This window comes from Vulpes vulpes, chromosome 12, assembly GCF_048418805.1.
Source record: "Vulpes vulpes isolate BD-2025 chromosome 12, VulVul3, whole genome shotgun sequence".
NCBI lineage: Eukaryota > Metazoa > Chordata > Mammalia > Carnivora > Canidae > Vulpes > Vulpes vulpes.
Genome location: NC_132791.1, coordinates 110435199 through 110449568, shown reverse-complemented (window position 1 = coordinate 110449568; position 14370 = coordinate 110435199). Strand labels below are relative to the sequence as shown.

At 46.3% G+C, this 14370-nt stretch overlaps 1 protein-coding gene across 10 annotated transcripts in view; it reads left to right on the top strand.

Annotated features, from left to right (window-relative positions):
• The window catches only part of PKNOX2 (PBX/knotted 1 homeobox 2), a 257580-nt gene that overhangs the window by 56889 nt on the left and 186321 nt on the right, over positions 1-14370 (top strand). For all 10 annotated transcript variants that reach the window (XM_025998970.2, XM_072729434.1, XM_072729429.1 and 7 more), the window contains exon 2: positions 13098-13167. The gene's annotated coding sequence lies outside the window, so the exon portion shown is untranslated. The remainder of the gene's footprint in view (positions 1-13097; positions 13168-14370) is intronic.

Genomic DNA, 14370 nt, shown 5'->3' with positions numbered 1-14370 from the left:
ATAATCAGCCTGTGCTGTGCACATCTGCCTAACCTCAGTTAAACAAGCTGGAGCCCTGTTAAGTTATTTATGAAACAATATTCAGGACCAGCCCCCCGAGGCGAGTTAGGAAGTAATGAATGGAAGTGCTATTTGGAGAGGCCTGCTCACCAGGGCCTGTGGCTGGCCTGCTAGAGTGAGTGGCTCTCTCCCCATGGGGCATGGATGCTCAGAGTCTCCCTTTGATGGCTGCCATGGTGGACACCCCTTCTCCAAGACGTAGGTGCTTGTTAGCTTGGCTTGGACCTTAGGGTACCTCCAGCACTGGTCTGAGGGGAAGGGGCTGACCCTCCACCTCGTTGTTATCTGGATGTGCCTGCCCTAAGTGAGGAGACCCTCCTCTGTGGTCCCTACATACATGCTGGATGACACTTAACCACTCAAACAACTGGTGTCTGTTTCTTCCTCTAGACTCTGGACTCCCTGAAGCCAGGGAGCTGGATTTGTTGTTCATTATTGACCTCCAACCTAGGAAAGGATCTGGTAACCTCAAAACACATTTTATAAATTGAACGAAGGGAGCCACTGGCTGGCTTCCAGTCTTGGCCTTCCTTGGGTTCACTCCTTCTCTCAACCCGTTTCTGCAGACATGAAATCAGGGGTTGGAACGCACGATTGCCAAAGGTTCTAGCCAGGTCTCACCGTGCATGGTTCTGACAAGCAGCTCTCCTCCCTGCTCCTTGGAGCCACCTCCTCCAGGATAGGCACTACCCGTTGTGGCTGAGGTCCCCTCTGCCCTGGTGATGCTGGCTTGATCATTCTGTAGTTTTCCATCCTGGGTCTTGCTCTCTGGTGGCCAGATACTGTCCCCTGCATGTGCTATTTTTCCTTGACATATCTCAATCTTGTCACTTTTCTCAGGCACACAATTGAAATTTTCCTCCCAACTAAAGGCAGATGCAAAATAAAAGCTTGTTGGCACAAAGAATTGCATTTCACTCTGCCCTAGGCTGCACCTCCTGGGTAGGCTGTATTCACTCTTCTCTCCGGCCCAGACCCCTCTCCACAAGGGAAATTGAGGACCTCTTCATTTCTACCCAAGGGCGGTCAGCTGTAGCACATCACATCCCTCTATCAGGCTGCCTGTATGCCTGCTGTAGAACAACTTGCTTTCCATGAAACACCAACAATAGCGATCATCATATGCACTGACACCAGAGAAATAATTTTAACTTTTCAAAGTATATAATTATTTCACTTTGTTTTTACAATATCTCTGTGCTGCAGGCAAAGCAGGAATAAACATCTTGATTTATTTGAGGCCCAATAAACATCTTGATTTATTTATTGGTGTCTAGCTCAAGATTTTTTGGAATCTTAGAACTTTCTAACTTAATGTGAGCCTAGTGAATAACTCCCCCACCAATTCTTAACCTCTCTGGGGACAGGGACAGCTTTAAAATCTTGTATAATGTATAAAACGTATAAATCTCTCCACAGAATAATGTACAAACACTATTCTGGATAAAATGTGAAGGAGTTTGTGAACCCCTAAAACCTTAAGATTCCTCTTGTCCTGATCCGGCCACTCCGTTCAACAGAAGAAGAAACTGAGGCCCAGAGAAGGTCAAAGGCCACATAAGGTCAAAGCCGTGAAGACAGAACTGTCTCCTGGGCCCTGAGTAAAAACACTTCCCAACACACCATGCTGCTCACTGCTGTATCAGGTGAAGGGCCCAGATCCTCTCATCTTCTTCTCAGCTTCCTCTTCCCTTTTCCTTTTAGATTTCCTGCAGCGGATGCATGTGACTGTCTTTCATTTCATTAAAAAAAATTTTTTTTTTCTGTCTTTCATTTCAAACTAGAGAGTGGCCTGCTCATTATCAGTTGTCTCCTACCTCCAACGAGTTTAAAACAAATTTAAAAAAATTTTTTTCTTTTCTTTTTTACCCTAAATTGTATCTCATCTGTCCAGTATCAGCACCCTGGAATCACCCCAGCTCAGATGTTTCCACAGGAAAGTTGTCTTCCCTGGCAGCAGCCTGGCCTGGGAGCCCCTGTCCCTTTCTGCCTGGCAGGCCCCTACTCTGTGTTCTCCCCACTGGTCTTCAGAGACGTGAGGTCCCCTGCTCTCTCTGTCTGCCCTGGGCTCCCTTACCCTCACCTTGGCTGTCAGAGGCTCCTCTTCTGCTCTTCGACATCCTAAGCTCTTTTCTTTTCTTCTATAGAAATTGACAGAAGTTACTGGCAGTATGTGCTTTTAAAAATTGGGGTAAAATACATATAACATAAAATTGACCATCTAAACCACTTTTAAGTGAACAGTTCAGTGACATGAAGTACTTTCACGGTGCTGTGCAACCATCACCAACCACCATCTATTCCCCAGAACCCTTTTTATCTTGCAAAACCACAACTCTGCATCTGTTCAACCATAACCCCCATCTTTCTTCCCCCCCAGCTCCTGGCAACTGCCGTTCAACCTTCCATGTCTACAAATTTGACTTCTCCAGGTCCCTCATGGGAGTGGAATCATACTGGTTTTGTCCTTTGGTGGCTGGATTATTTCATTTAGCACAGTCTTCTCCAGGTTTATCCACACTGTACATACCATGTGTCAGAACTTCCTTCCCTTAATTTTAAGGTTCAGTATTTCCTTATATATATTTACCATGCTTTGTTCATCCATTCATCTGTCCATGGACATTTTGGTGGCTCCCCACCTTTTGGCTCTTGGGAATAGTGCTGCTATGAATGTGGGTGTGCAAACATCTCTGAGCTCCTGCTTTTAGTTCTTTTGGGCATATCTTCAGAACTGGAGGCATGTTTTCAGGGTGTCTTAATTATTCTTCACTCTCCTACAAGTCTATTTTTATTTTATTCTTAAACTAACATCTTTTAAACAACTACTGACCTCACCGGGTCTGTGGCACGTGCCTCAACGGGTGCTTTCTCAGAGAGCTCCAGAGGTTCTTTCCTGTCCTTTCTCTCTAAAACACCTTCCTCCCCTCCCCGGTCACTTCTGCTCCCTTACCAGGCTACATTTTTCTTCTTGGTACTTGTCACCACTTGATTGTATATATATACACACACATATATATACACATCGATATATATATATATACATATATATGTATGTATGTACAGTTTGCTTGTTTCCTCCATTAGAATGTGAGCTCCATGAAAACAGGGACTTTTCTGTTTTGTTCATTGTTATATAGTTGATGTCAGGCACAGTGCCTGGTACATGTGCCTAAGACATAATTATTAAGTTATTATTTTTTAATGATTTATTTTAGAGAGGTGTAGGTAGGGGCAGAGGGAGAAGGAGAGTCTCAAGAAGACTCTTTGCTGAGCGGGGAGGGCTCAATCTCACAAACCTGAGATCATGACCCAAGCCAAAACTGAGCTGACACTTAAGCGACCGAGCCACCCAGGTGCCCTAATTATTAAGTTATTATTAACTCGAACGAATGATCAAAAGAATGAATAAATCAGCAAGGGACTATTCCTACCTGTGAACTTCTTCCAGTCTAGTAGGCAGAGGAACACATAAAAATGGTTATATGGCAAATACAGAGGCTCTGAGACATTAGTAATGGGATCTGTGGCTGTGGCTCTGGGACTGCCCTGGAGAGTTGACCCAGGAAGTACTTCCCTGTACTGGGCAGATTTTTCCCTCAACCTTGATAAAAAGGCCCATGCGACTTGAGTAGCTTTAATTTCATTGTCCTTCCAGTCTCCCCAGCACCTTGACATGAGACTATTATCATCGGTCTCCAGGCAAGGAAACCAAGATGGGTTGATGCTAGGCCATAAAGCTACTGAGTAAGGCAGGTTTAGAGTCTGACTTCTTTTTTTTTTTTTCCTTTGTCAGTTATTTTTCTCATCCTTATTTCTTTTCAAAAATTACAAAAGTGGCAGTGCTCATGGCAAGCAGAAACAAGGCAAAGATACACTAAAAATGATGCCTTCATCTGGCTGTACCTGGTGCCCCATCAGCACCGGTGTGAACACTGGATCACCCCTGTCACTCTGCCTCATGCTCACACAAACACATGCAAAGTGATCAACTCATTCTAGAGTCTTCTCTGTTTTTGTAAAAATAGAACCACTCCACACACATCCTCTGCTACTTACTTTTCTTATTTTGAACATTATGGCCAGCTTGCATGGCACAAGATGTAGATCTAACACATTCTTTTAATGGTTTCATTTATTTACAGTATGGTTGTACCACAAGTTATGCAACCAGTCCCCTATTGGTAGACATCTGGGTTGTTTTTCACTTTTCCCCTATCATAGATGCTCCACATTATCCTTGTGCACTGCTACTTTTTCCCTATAGGACACATTCTCAAATTGGAGCTGCCTGGCCAAAGTCTCTGTGTATTTTTAATGGTAATAGACACTGTATACTATTTTCTCAAAAGGTAGTAGCAACCCAATGTCATGCTTTTAACCACTGCACTTTCTAGGCCTGACTGACTATCCCCACCCCTCTTCCCTCAGAGCCCAGAACCCTCAGGCTCATCCCAGCCTCCTCTGAGCTGGCCCAGGACTATCCAGGAAGGCAGGAGACACCCACCTCCTCCTTCTCTCACCTCTGGCCATATGTGGCCCTGGGCATTGCTCTGTCCTCTTCCTTGGCCAGTGAGGACTAGCAGTCAATAAAACTGGATTGTAGTTCTAATTCTGTCATTGCCCAACTGTTTGACCTTGGACAAGCCCCTTCACTTTTCTGTGCATTGGTTTCTTCATTCATAAATGGAAGGAGGTTGGGCTGGATGACCTATAAAGCCCTCCCTCTCTCCAGATGACCTTTACAGTTTGGGACAGCCACAGAGCTGGCTCCCAAGTGGAGCACTGGGGTCTGTCTCCTCTTTGGGGTGGCAGGGAGTGGGTGGGTGCTCAAGACAGGACAGAAGAGCCTTTCTACTGCTAACTACCCACAGAAGTCCTGCCTGGTTCTTAGTGGATGGGCTGAGGATTCTAGGGCCAGGCTGAAATGGACCTGGGTTCAAACCTGGCGCAGCTGTATTCCAGCTGTGTGACCTCGGGCAGCTCGCCTCACCTCTCTGCACCTTAGCTTCCGAATCTGTTAAATGAGCAAGATAAATTGGCCTCAGTATTCTAGAGCAGCACTGTCTAATACAACCTTCTGTGATGATGGAGATGTAGTCTGTCTGAACCTTCCAGGACAATAGCCACTAGACACATATCGAGCACTTGAAATGCGGCTGGTGAAGCTGAAGCCTGAATTTTAAATTTTCTTTAATTTTAATTAATTAGGATTTGAATGTAAAAAGCCGCATGTGGTCAGCAGCTACCTTGCTGGACTGTGCAGCTCCAGAGGATGAAAATGAGACACAGTAATATAGTGTATAGGAAGTGCTTAGCTAGCTCAGGGTCTGGCACATAGTAAGCACTCAATAAATGTTTGCTATTATTAGGTATTATGTGTCTTGCTTTCCGGCCCGCCACACCTCGTGGCTCTCAATGACACCCCATACTGGCTGTCCCAGAGTCACCTGGGGGAAGGAGGGAGGGGGGAAGGTGTTGCTGCGGTGGTGCATGTCAGTAATGAGCCTTGCACTAAATGTTTCTGGTCTGCTACTTTCCCTGGAGGGTCATGTGAGCCAGAGTGGTATGTGGCCTGCTTTGCAAGTGATTAACATGGTGTAAGCAATCTGCATAGAGAGAAAAAACCCTCCGTTGGTATTCCATTATTCTATTAGAGTTTCAGAGCCGGGATTAAGTGGACATGATTTCTTCCTATGGGCCATTAATTTTGTTTTATTGCTGGTCTGATGGCCATTACCCTTTTTTGCCAATGCATTCCCCCATTAGGTTTGTACAATTAACAAAATATGTGCTGTTAGGGCTTTGATAGGAACAGTGGGATGGAAATAAAGGGAGGGGGTACAGCCGCCCCTGAGTTGGGGTGGGGAGAGGCTGGGCCCAGGGGTGGGGCCTCAGGAATAAAGCAGGGTGGGGCTTCTTCAGCACCTGCCCTGTAGCCACTGGCATTCCAGAAAAGCTGCCCTAAGACCTTTGCAGGCTGTCTCGAGGCTAGGAGTGGAGTTGCCCAGGTGAGAGGGAAGGACACGAGGCAGGCCTGCCTGGTGGTACTGGTGTTTCCCTGGATCCCATCCTCCACCCTCCAGCTGGAACAGCACAGCTGAGAACATAATGAGCCACCCACCCCCATGCTGTCACCTTGAACCCGAAACTCTTCAGCAGGCGGAGTAAGTCTGCCTCCAGGTGTCTGGCCCTAGACGGGAGACACTTCCGGGGTGACGCTTGCCTTCTCTCGGGGGTAAACAGGAGGACCCGTGCGTGATTAAAAGGGGGTGACTGCATCCTCCAGTGACTGCCATGTGGAAATGCAGGACTGGCTTCGTTAGGTCTTCCAGTCTTTGGAGGAAAGTTAGAAATATGGATTGTTAAAATGCAAAATCTCTCGCTTTTTAGATACTGGCAGAATTTATAAAAATGCCAGACAGGCAAGAGTCAGCATAGGGGCTGCCAGTTGGCAACCTCTGTCAGACAACGAGGAGTCATTGAAGGGTTTTAAGGAGGAGTGGACCTTATCACATCTGTGTTCCAGAAAGATCCCAGGCTATGGGGAAGTGGTAGATGGGCAAAACTGGGGTGAGGCTAGAGGCCAGGAGACCAATTAGGACTGGAAAGAAGAGAGAGGCAGGTCAATGACGATGCCAAGTGAAGAAGAGCCGTGATATTCCTGACAGAGAATCGGCAAGTCTTGGGTCCTGGTGTGTTCACACCTCAGAGGGTATCCACAGGGCCAGGAGGTTGCCCTGGGAGCAGGTCCTCTGCAGAGGGCCCTGAGGCCCTGGGAGTGCACACCTCACTCACCTGATGTAGACAGATCACTAGTGCCTCCAGTTCCTTCTGGCACATAGGAAAGGTATGAGGATTAGCCCACCAGTGCCAACATTGCCTAGAAGGTTTTAAATGCATGCCTGTTCTCACAGCTACAGGCCCAAGATCAGAGACCTGGGCCTGGGCAGGGCCTGAGGAATGTACTTGGGCAGCCAGGACTGGGAGATGAGGAGCTAAAGACAGGTGTGGAATTAGCATCCGTTCGTACCAGGTTCAGGAACGGCTGTGCACTACCCTCAGTGCTGGGGTGGGATGCATCTCAGAGTCAAGTATTTAGTGCCAGGCAATTTTATCAGTCTTCAATTACCTAGTTATTGTGTAATTTAGAGCCTGGTGGTCAGGGCCTACAATGCTGTAACTGCCAAACTCATTCAACAAATGTAAGCAACTGCAAGCTGTTGGCAGGTGACGAGGGAGCGCAGTGGAACAGAGAGGAGGCTCAGCAATAAGGTAGGGACACACAGGGCATGCCGTCTGGACAGATGGGTGGTCCTGCAGGAGTTTCCTTCTGGAAAGATATATTCACATTTTGTTTTCCCTGGAAGTTTTGTTCATTTGCCCGTGGAGGGGTTTTCAGAGAAGAGGAGCATCCAGAGAGACTCTTGGTGTCAAAGAATGGGTTTCCATAATTTGTCTTCATCCCTAGGGCAAGGATAGAGAAGCTTTTATGGGCTGTGGGATGAATGCAGAAGTTCTCAACCTTCTTGCTTTGCCTCTCTTTCTCCTTTTCTGCTCAGTTGCTACCAATTTTTTTTTTATTTTTTTATTTATTTATGATAGTCAGAGAGAGAGAGAGAGGCAGAGATACAGGCAGAGGGAGAAGCAGGCTCCATGCACCGGGAGCCCGACGTGGGATTCGATCCCGGGTCTCCAGGATCGCGCCCTGGGCCAAAGGCAAGCGCCAAACTGCTGCGCCACCCAGGGATCCCCTCAATTTTTAACTTTTAATACTTAAGAACCACGATAGCCCTCATTTATTATTATCATTAATATGTTCCAAGCATTACACAAAATGCTCTAGATGCCTCATCTCATTCAAAGATGCTACTGTCGGGGATCCCTGGGTGGCTCAGCGGTTTGGTGTCTGCTTTCGGCCCAGGGCGTGATCCTGGAGTCCCCGGATCGGGTCCCACATCAGGCTCTCTGCATGTAGCCTGCTTCTCTCTCTGCCTGTGTCTCTGCCTCTCTCTGTGTGTCTCTCTCATGAATAAATAAACAAAATCTTTAAAAAAAAAAAAAAGATGCTACTATCACCCTCCTTTTTAAAGATGAGAAAATTGAGGTTGGTAGAGATTAACGTTAGGTAAATGATGCTCCCAGGTTTGAACCCAGAACTCTCTGACTCTCACATCTTTACTCTTAACCAGGGTGATATACTGAGCTACCTTAGCACAAGACTTAGAACTCTCCCTGGTGGGTTAGTCTGGGCAACCTCCGAGGTATATAGATGTCAGATGGAATTTTGCTTTAAGGATTATCTAGTAGTCTAGCCCTATCATTTTGCCTATGGGGAAACTGAGGCACGGGGGGGGGGTAAAGTTCCTTGTCCAAGATCATACATTAATGACAGAGTGAGAAGCACGTGAACCATATCTGATTGACACCTCTCTGTTAGGGGTGTTCTTTCTATTAGACTCATGGTCTTGCTAAGCCTCAAGCTCACCTCTCTCCATCCTTACCACTTACCTAGGCATGTTGCATGGGTGCCGCTCAGCTCTCCTGGGGCATGTGCTACCTCCTATGAGAAGCTTTGTTAAATCCCTCTCCCTACCTCGTTCCCAGATAATCATGAGCATTCAACAACTCCTCTCTCACCTACCATTTCACAAATGTCCTCATATTTATAAATGTGAGTGGTCAATTTCATAGTTCCATTTTATTTTCATGGTGAATAAGTCAGACCTAAGTTTCAATTCTGATTCCATGATTGCATGGCTGCTTGTTTGAAGACTTTTGACATGATTGTTTGCCTGCCAGGACCGCCAACTATTGGCTTTGGAAGACCCGAAAATACATGGCACATCAGTGGGTCCCCAGCATGTGTCCATGGGGCAGCGACAGGTTACGTAGACTTTTCCACGGGTACATGGTAATGAGTGAAAAATAAGGATGGTGTGGGGAGGTTTCATGTTCACGTATATGTACACACACGGTGTGTGTGAGTGAGAGAGAGAGGGAGAGGAGCAAAGAGAGACAGAAAGAGAAGGAAAGAGGGAATGCTTTCCATGATGCTCTATTTATTCAATTTAACGAATGGTCCTTTGTGGCTCTCCTTACTTTTGGGGGTCGAATTACTTTATGAAACAATGATGAACAAAGACAATATTAATCTTTTATCAGTATATCAGTTTGTCAACCCTGTCGATCTCATTTATTTTTTTAACATTTCGTAGATAGGTGAAGCCATGTCTGGGAGACCAGGCCGTGCAGCAGCTTCTTACCCAGTGCAGGTTCTCCTTCCAGGGTTGGGGAGCTCACTACCTACAGGAAGCCTGTTTGGGGATGGTTCTCCTTGCTAGAGACTTCTTTCTTCTATGGAATTGAAAGTTGACTTCCTCTAACATGTAGCAATTACTCCTGATCCTGCTGTCTAGAGTAACACAGCTCCTCTTTCTCCTCCTCCTCTTTGTAGTTTCTTCAAATATTTGGAGGACCACTATGTGGGAGAAAGATGGGTAATTTCAGAGAGGGACAAATGAAGGCATCAGTCTGATTTCTTTTCGTATCTTCTACCTCACAGCCTCCTAGTAATGAAAATAATAACATAATAAATAATAATGAAAATAATAACAAAATAGTAATATTAGCTAACATTCAGTGAGTGCTGAATTTGTATTCTAAGCACTTTGCAGTTTACAAAATCATTCAATCCTCACTCAAACCTCAGAGGTAGAACCCTTACTCGCCTGATTTTACTGATGGAAAACTGAGGCACAGAGAAGTTAAGTAACCTTCCCATGGTAGTGCCACTAGTAAGTGGTGGAGTCAGGACAGAAAACGGGGCAATCTGGGGGCCCCTGGATGGCTCAGTCAGTTGAGCGTCTGCTGTCAGCTCCGGTCATGATCCCAGGGTCCTGGGATTGAGTCGCGCATCGGGCTCCCTGCTCAGTGGGGAGTCTGCTTCTCCCTCTCCCACTGCCCCTGCTCATGTGTGTGCTCCCTCCCTCTCTCTGTCAAAAATAAATAAGCAAAATCTTATTTTATGCCCAGAAAGCTGGGAAGTCTGATTCCAGAGCTTGCATTTTTATTTATTTATTTAAAGATTGTTTTAAAAATTTTATTTATTTGAGGGCATCCCTCGGTGGCTTAGTGGTTTAGCGCCTGCCTTTTTGGCCCAGAGCGTGATCCTGGGGACTTGGGATCGAGTCCCATGTCGGGCTCCCTGCATGGAGCCTGCTTCTCCCTCTGCCTGTGTCTCTGCCTTTCTCTTTCTATGTGTCTTTCATAAATAAATAAAATATTAAAATAAAATAAAATAAATAAAAATTTTATTTATTTGAGGGAGTGAGAGAGAGAGGGAGAGGGAAAGAGAGAGAGAGCATGCACAGGGGGAGGGGGGGCAGAGAGAAAGGGAGAAACAAACTCCCTGTTGAGCAGGGAGCCCAGTGTAGGGCTTGATCCCAGGACCCTGAGATCATGACCTGAGCCGAAGGCAGATGTTCAACTGACTGAGCCCCCCAAGTGCCCCCAGAGCTTGCACTTTTTGCTACTAAACTTTGAACCCATGCTTTAGCCACTGGACATCTTCACTCACTTCTCTTTTCACTGTGAAAGTTATTAAAATGTATGCCAGACTGCATCGTAAACTAATATGGATTGATAAGTCCAAGGTGAGGGGACTGTCCATCCCTCAGTTGGATGCCGTATGGCTATTAATGCAACCTGAGATCACATCTAATGGCTTTGGCAGCAATGCTGTACTCTGCGCTCATCCTGAGCTTATGTTAAATTCAAATAACCTCTCTCTGTATATGTATATATATATATATATGCACACACATATATATGTATTTTAAACTAGGGTTACCCTATTTGGTGTTTCTGGAATTGACTTTTGAATGGAAGAGTGGGATTTGGTGTATATATTCTTGTCAAATATTTTCCTACAATTCTGTAAAAAATAAAAAATGGATTTGCATGTGGACGTGGGATAGAGCAGTTTGGTGGTTTACAGAGATAGGATTGTGGCCTGTATTTCTTTATTTTCAAAATTATTTCTTTTATGGATATCATAATGTTATTGTGCAAAAACTGGTAAAGGAAAAAATGGACTTTGTCATTTTGGCTCATTCTTTCAGTTTGTTAAAAGCTTTATAACACTCTTGAATCCATCTCCCCAATAGGAGCTTCCTTCCCAGCTTTGTAGCATGTGCAAACAGCAAGTCTGCTGTATCTTCTAAGCTGCTGGCGGCTCCACAGACAATCCCAGAGGGCAGGGAGAGAGTACCTACTGCTGCATGCAATTCAATCTAGAGACTTCTTATACTGAGTTCATGTATGCTCAGTAGCAGTGTGTCAGTTGTTTAAAAGACTATAAGTTGGAGCCCACTGCAGACCATTGCCAACCGGCGGCTGGTTCTGAGCTGCTAGTTGTGAACTCTGTGTGGAATGAACAGGGTCTTCCAATGAATATTTCAACAGACATATACTGAGAATCCAATAAATCCTGGGCACTTTGCTAGATTCTCAGGCCATACAGATGCATGAGATGCAGTCCTGTCTTCCAGGTCTTGCAGTCCAATGGTCTGGGCTTATCTCAGAGGCAACTCCTTGAACCATGAACCTGTTATGCAGATGTTAGTAGACAGCTCCACAGGAAGTACCTTAGCCTGGTAGACGCCATCATGAACAAAAGGGGCATTTTCTTTCTATGAGCACACCACGCTATATACACCATGCCTGAATTTTCTATCTGAAATGCCACCTCTGCCAAGAAACCTCTCTGTTTTAATGAACAAGAAGATCTTAAAGAGATTGGAGCAGAGGGGCTCATCTTCTTTGTGTCATTTTCTGTTGAAAAACTTTAAATGGCTCTACCAGATTCTAGCCTGAGTCTGGCCTCTCTTCCGAACACTCAGAGCCCTAGATGCTCTGGCCCTAATTGGCGTACTCAGTGTTGGTCTTGCCTTGGTCTCTCTCAGGCAGACCAGCTTCTGCATTGACCCAGGGCACTCCATGCCATCCCCCTCTCATCCTGGCTCAGACTGCTCCCTTTCTTGGAATGCCTTTTTGCTCCCTTCTACCAGCCAAATCTTGCCTGTCTGGTCTCCAAGACCTGTTCATCCTGAATACTCCCTCCAAATATTTCCTTGAGTGCCTCAGCTCTTGCCATCTTCATTTCTCTATGGAGAGAGAATTATAGTCCCTACCACCCAGTTGAGCACTACTGTGCATATAGTCCTGTCTTCTCTGATGATGTTCCACATGGGGAATCTTATTTCCCCAATGACATCATGGCAGCAGTTTTACAACAGGACCCACCCGTGGATTTTGTTCCTGCCGCTGTACATAGCCACTGTAGATCATGGAGCAGACACCTGATAAACATGTGCTGGGTTTTCCTTGTTGTTATTGCTTTATTCCAGAAAGAGAAGTAAAAGCAGTCACATCTTTAATCTTTCCAAGTCTTGCCCTCATCCTGCTTCTCCATGTACATTCTTTTCCTTCCAGCCCCGTTGGACTCTTCACCTTTCCTTGAAAATTCTCCCCTCAATCAAGACTTTCCATAATCCTGACACAAACAACAGCCTTGGCTTTGTGGTTTGCTAGCTTTTTGCTGCCTTCCCTATATAGGTTGCAAGCTTTCACAGGGACTGCTGGGCTCATCCCCCTGCATGGGGTCTTCCATCAGATGGGAGGCATAAGTAAATGATTATTGCCTTGGTCAGCTTAGGGGTCTCAACAGCCATGAAATTCCTATAGGATTCCTATAGGGAAGGGGCTGAAACTCATAGGAAATTGAGGCACCAAGCAGGTAAGGAGGGAGTGATCCTCTCTCTGTCTGTCCTGGTTAGCTTTCCTAGATGGTAATCGCCTTGCACCAAGAGTCCCTTGGCCAGGAAACGTTCCCACTCAGCACTATGTGAATAGAGCTACTAGTCCTGGCTTTGCTCCTGGACCAGACCCACTCTGAGGTTACCCTCAGCCCTGCCTTGGCTCTCAATCCCAGCAGAATCATACATATCTATAAAAACGTTTTCTTTTATTGGCAGATGAAGTCCGGAGCAGGATTCTGAGGCTTTCCGTCCTCCATGCCGCTCACCAGAAAAGGGACTGTGAACTGTAAGTAATCTGATTGGTGTTTCCATGCTGACTCAATGAGGTTATGGGTTAAAGACCAGCCCTGAACCTAATCTTTAACGGTCATGCATTGTGCAAGAGAAATACTCAACAATGAGCTATTCAGAATGTAAAATACAGAGGACTTCTAATTAGATTAGGTCTAAATGTGACAGAGAAGCCCTATAATATGACATCCTATTTAATTAGACTTTATTGATTGTGCATTAAGGTAGACTTGATGTGTCATATGTGTCATGAGTGTTGGAGAGGGAAGCTCTTGAGTTTGCAAGGCCAACCCAGACCCCAGCCACTATCATCTGGGCTAAGCTGGGGAGGCAGCGAGGAGGAAGTGGGCCAGTTCATAACCCGCACTTGCTTTTACACCTTGGTTTATTTCTAGGGAGCCATGAAGGTGGGGAAGGCAGACACTGATGGTGGCTCCCCTTCCATTGGCATGGTTGCAGCTCTACCTTATGCTTTATGTGCTCGTTTTGGCTCCTACTTTGCGAAAGTCTACCCACCTGGAGGACCCAGCCTCGGTCCAGTCTCCCCAGTAAAACCCTCTTTGGTAACTCCAGCTAGAAGTGATCTCTCCCTCTTCTGAAGTTCTGCTACATCGACAGGAGGCTGTGAGCTCCCGGAGGATGGTCTGGGATTCCCAGGTCTTCTTGTCCCCACTGCACTCCCAACCTGGTCTCTGCTCAGCAGAGGTTAGCCCCAAGATTGGGTTGCCCTGGCCTATGTAGGTAGCTTCCCAGCCTGTTTCTGGGGCTACCGGAGGCTGGGCTGCCGCTGCGCCTCTGATAGTACATTGGCTTCCAACCAGTCCATGGAATTATAAATGATTAACCGTTATCAGCGCACATCTTCACCTCTGTGTAAAAATAGATTGACTGTAATGAGTATTTGAATAAATCATAAGAATGGCCGCCATGCGATCGTCTAACATCCTGCCGATGGCTGCCCGGTGAGTGAGCAGGGCGCCGGCCCTCCTGCCTAATGGCCTGCGATTCAGTGCTGGTCGCCTCTGTGATTGACGGGCTGTGGCTCCCAGGACACCGCCTCTGCAGCCCAGGCTCTGGAGTGGTCGGAGCCTGGGCCCAAGGGGCAGGGAAGGGGGCCTCCCTCCATCCTGTTCCAGGAAAGCCTACCTAGGAGATGCGGCTGGGGGACCGGGGGAGACAGAGTGGAAAGACCTTTGTG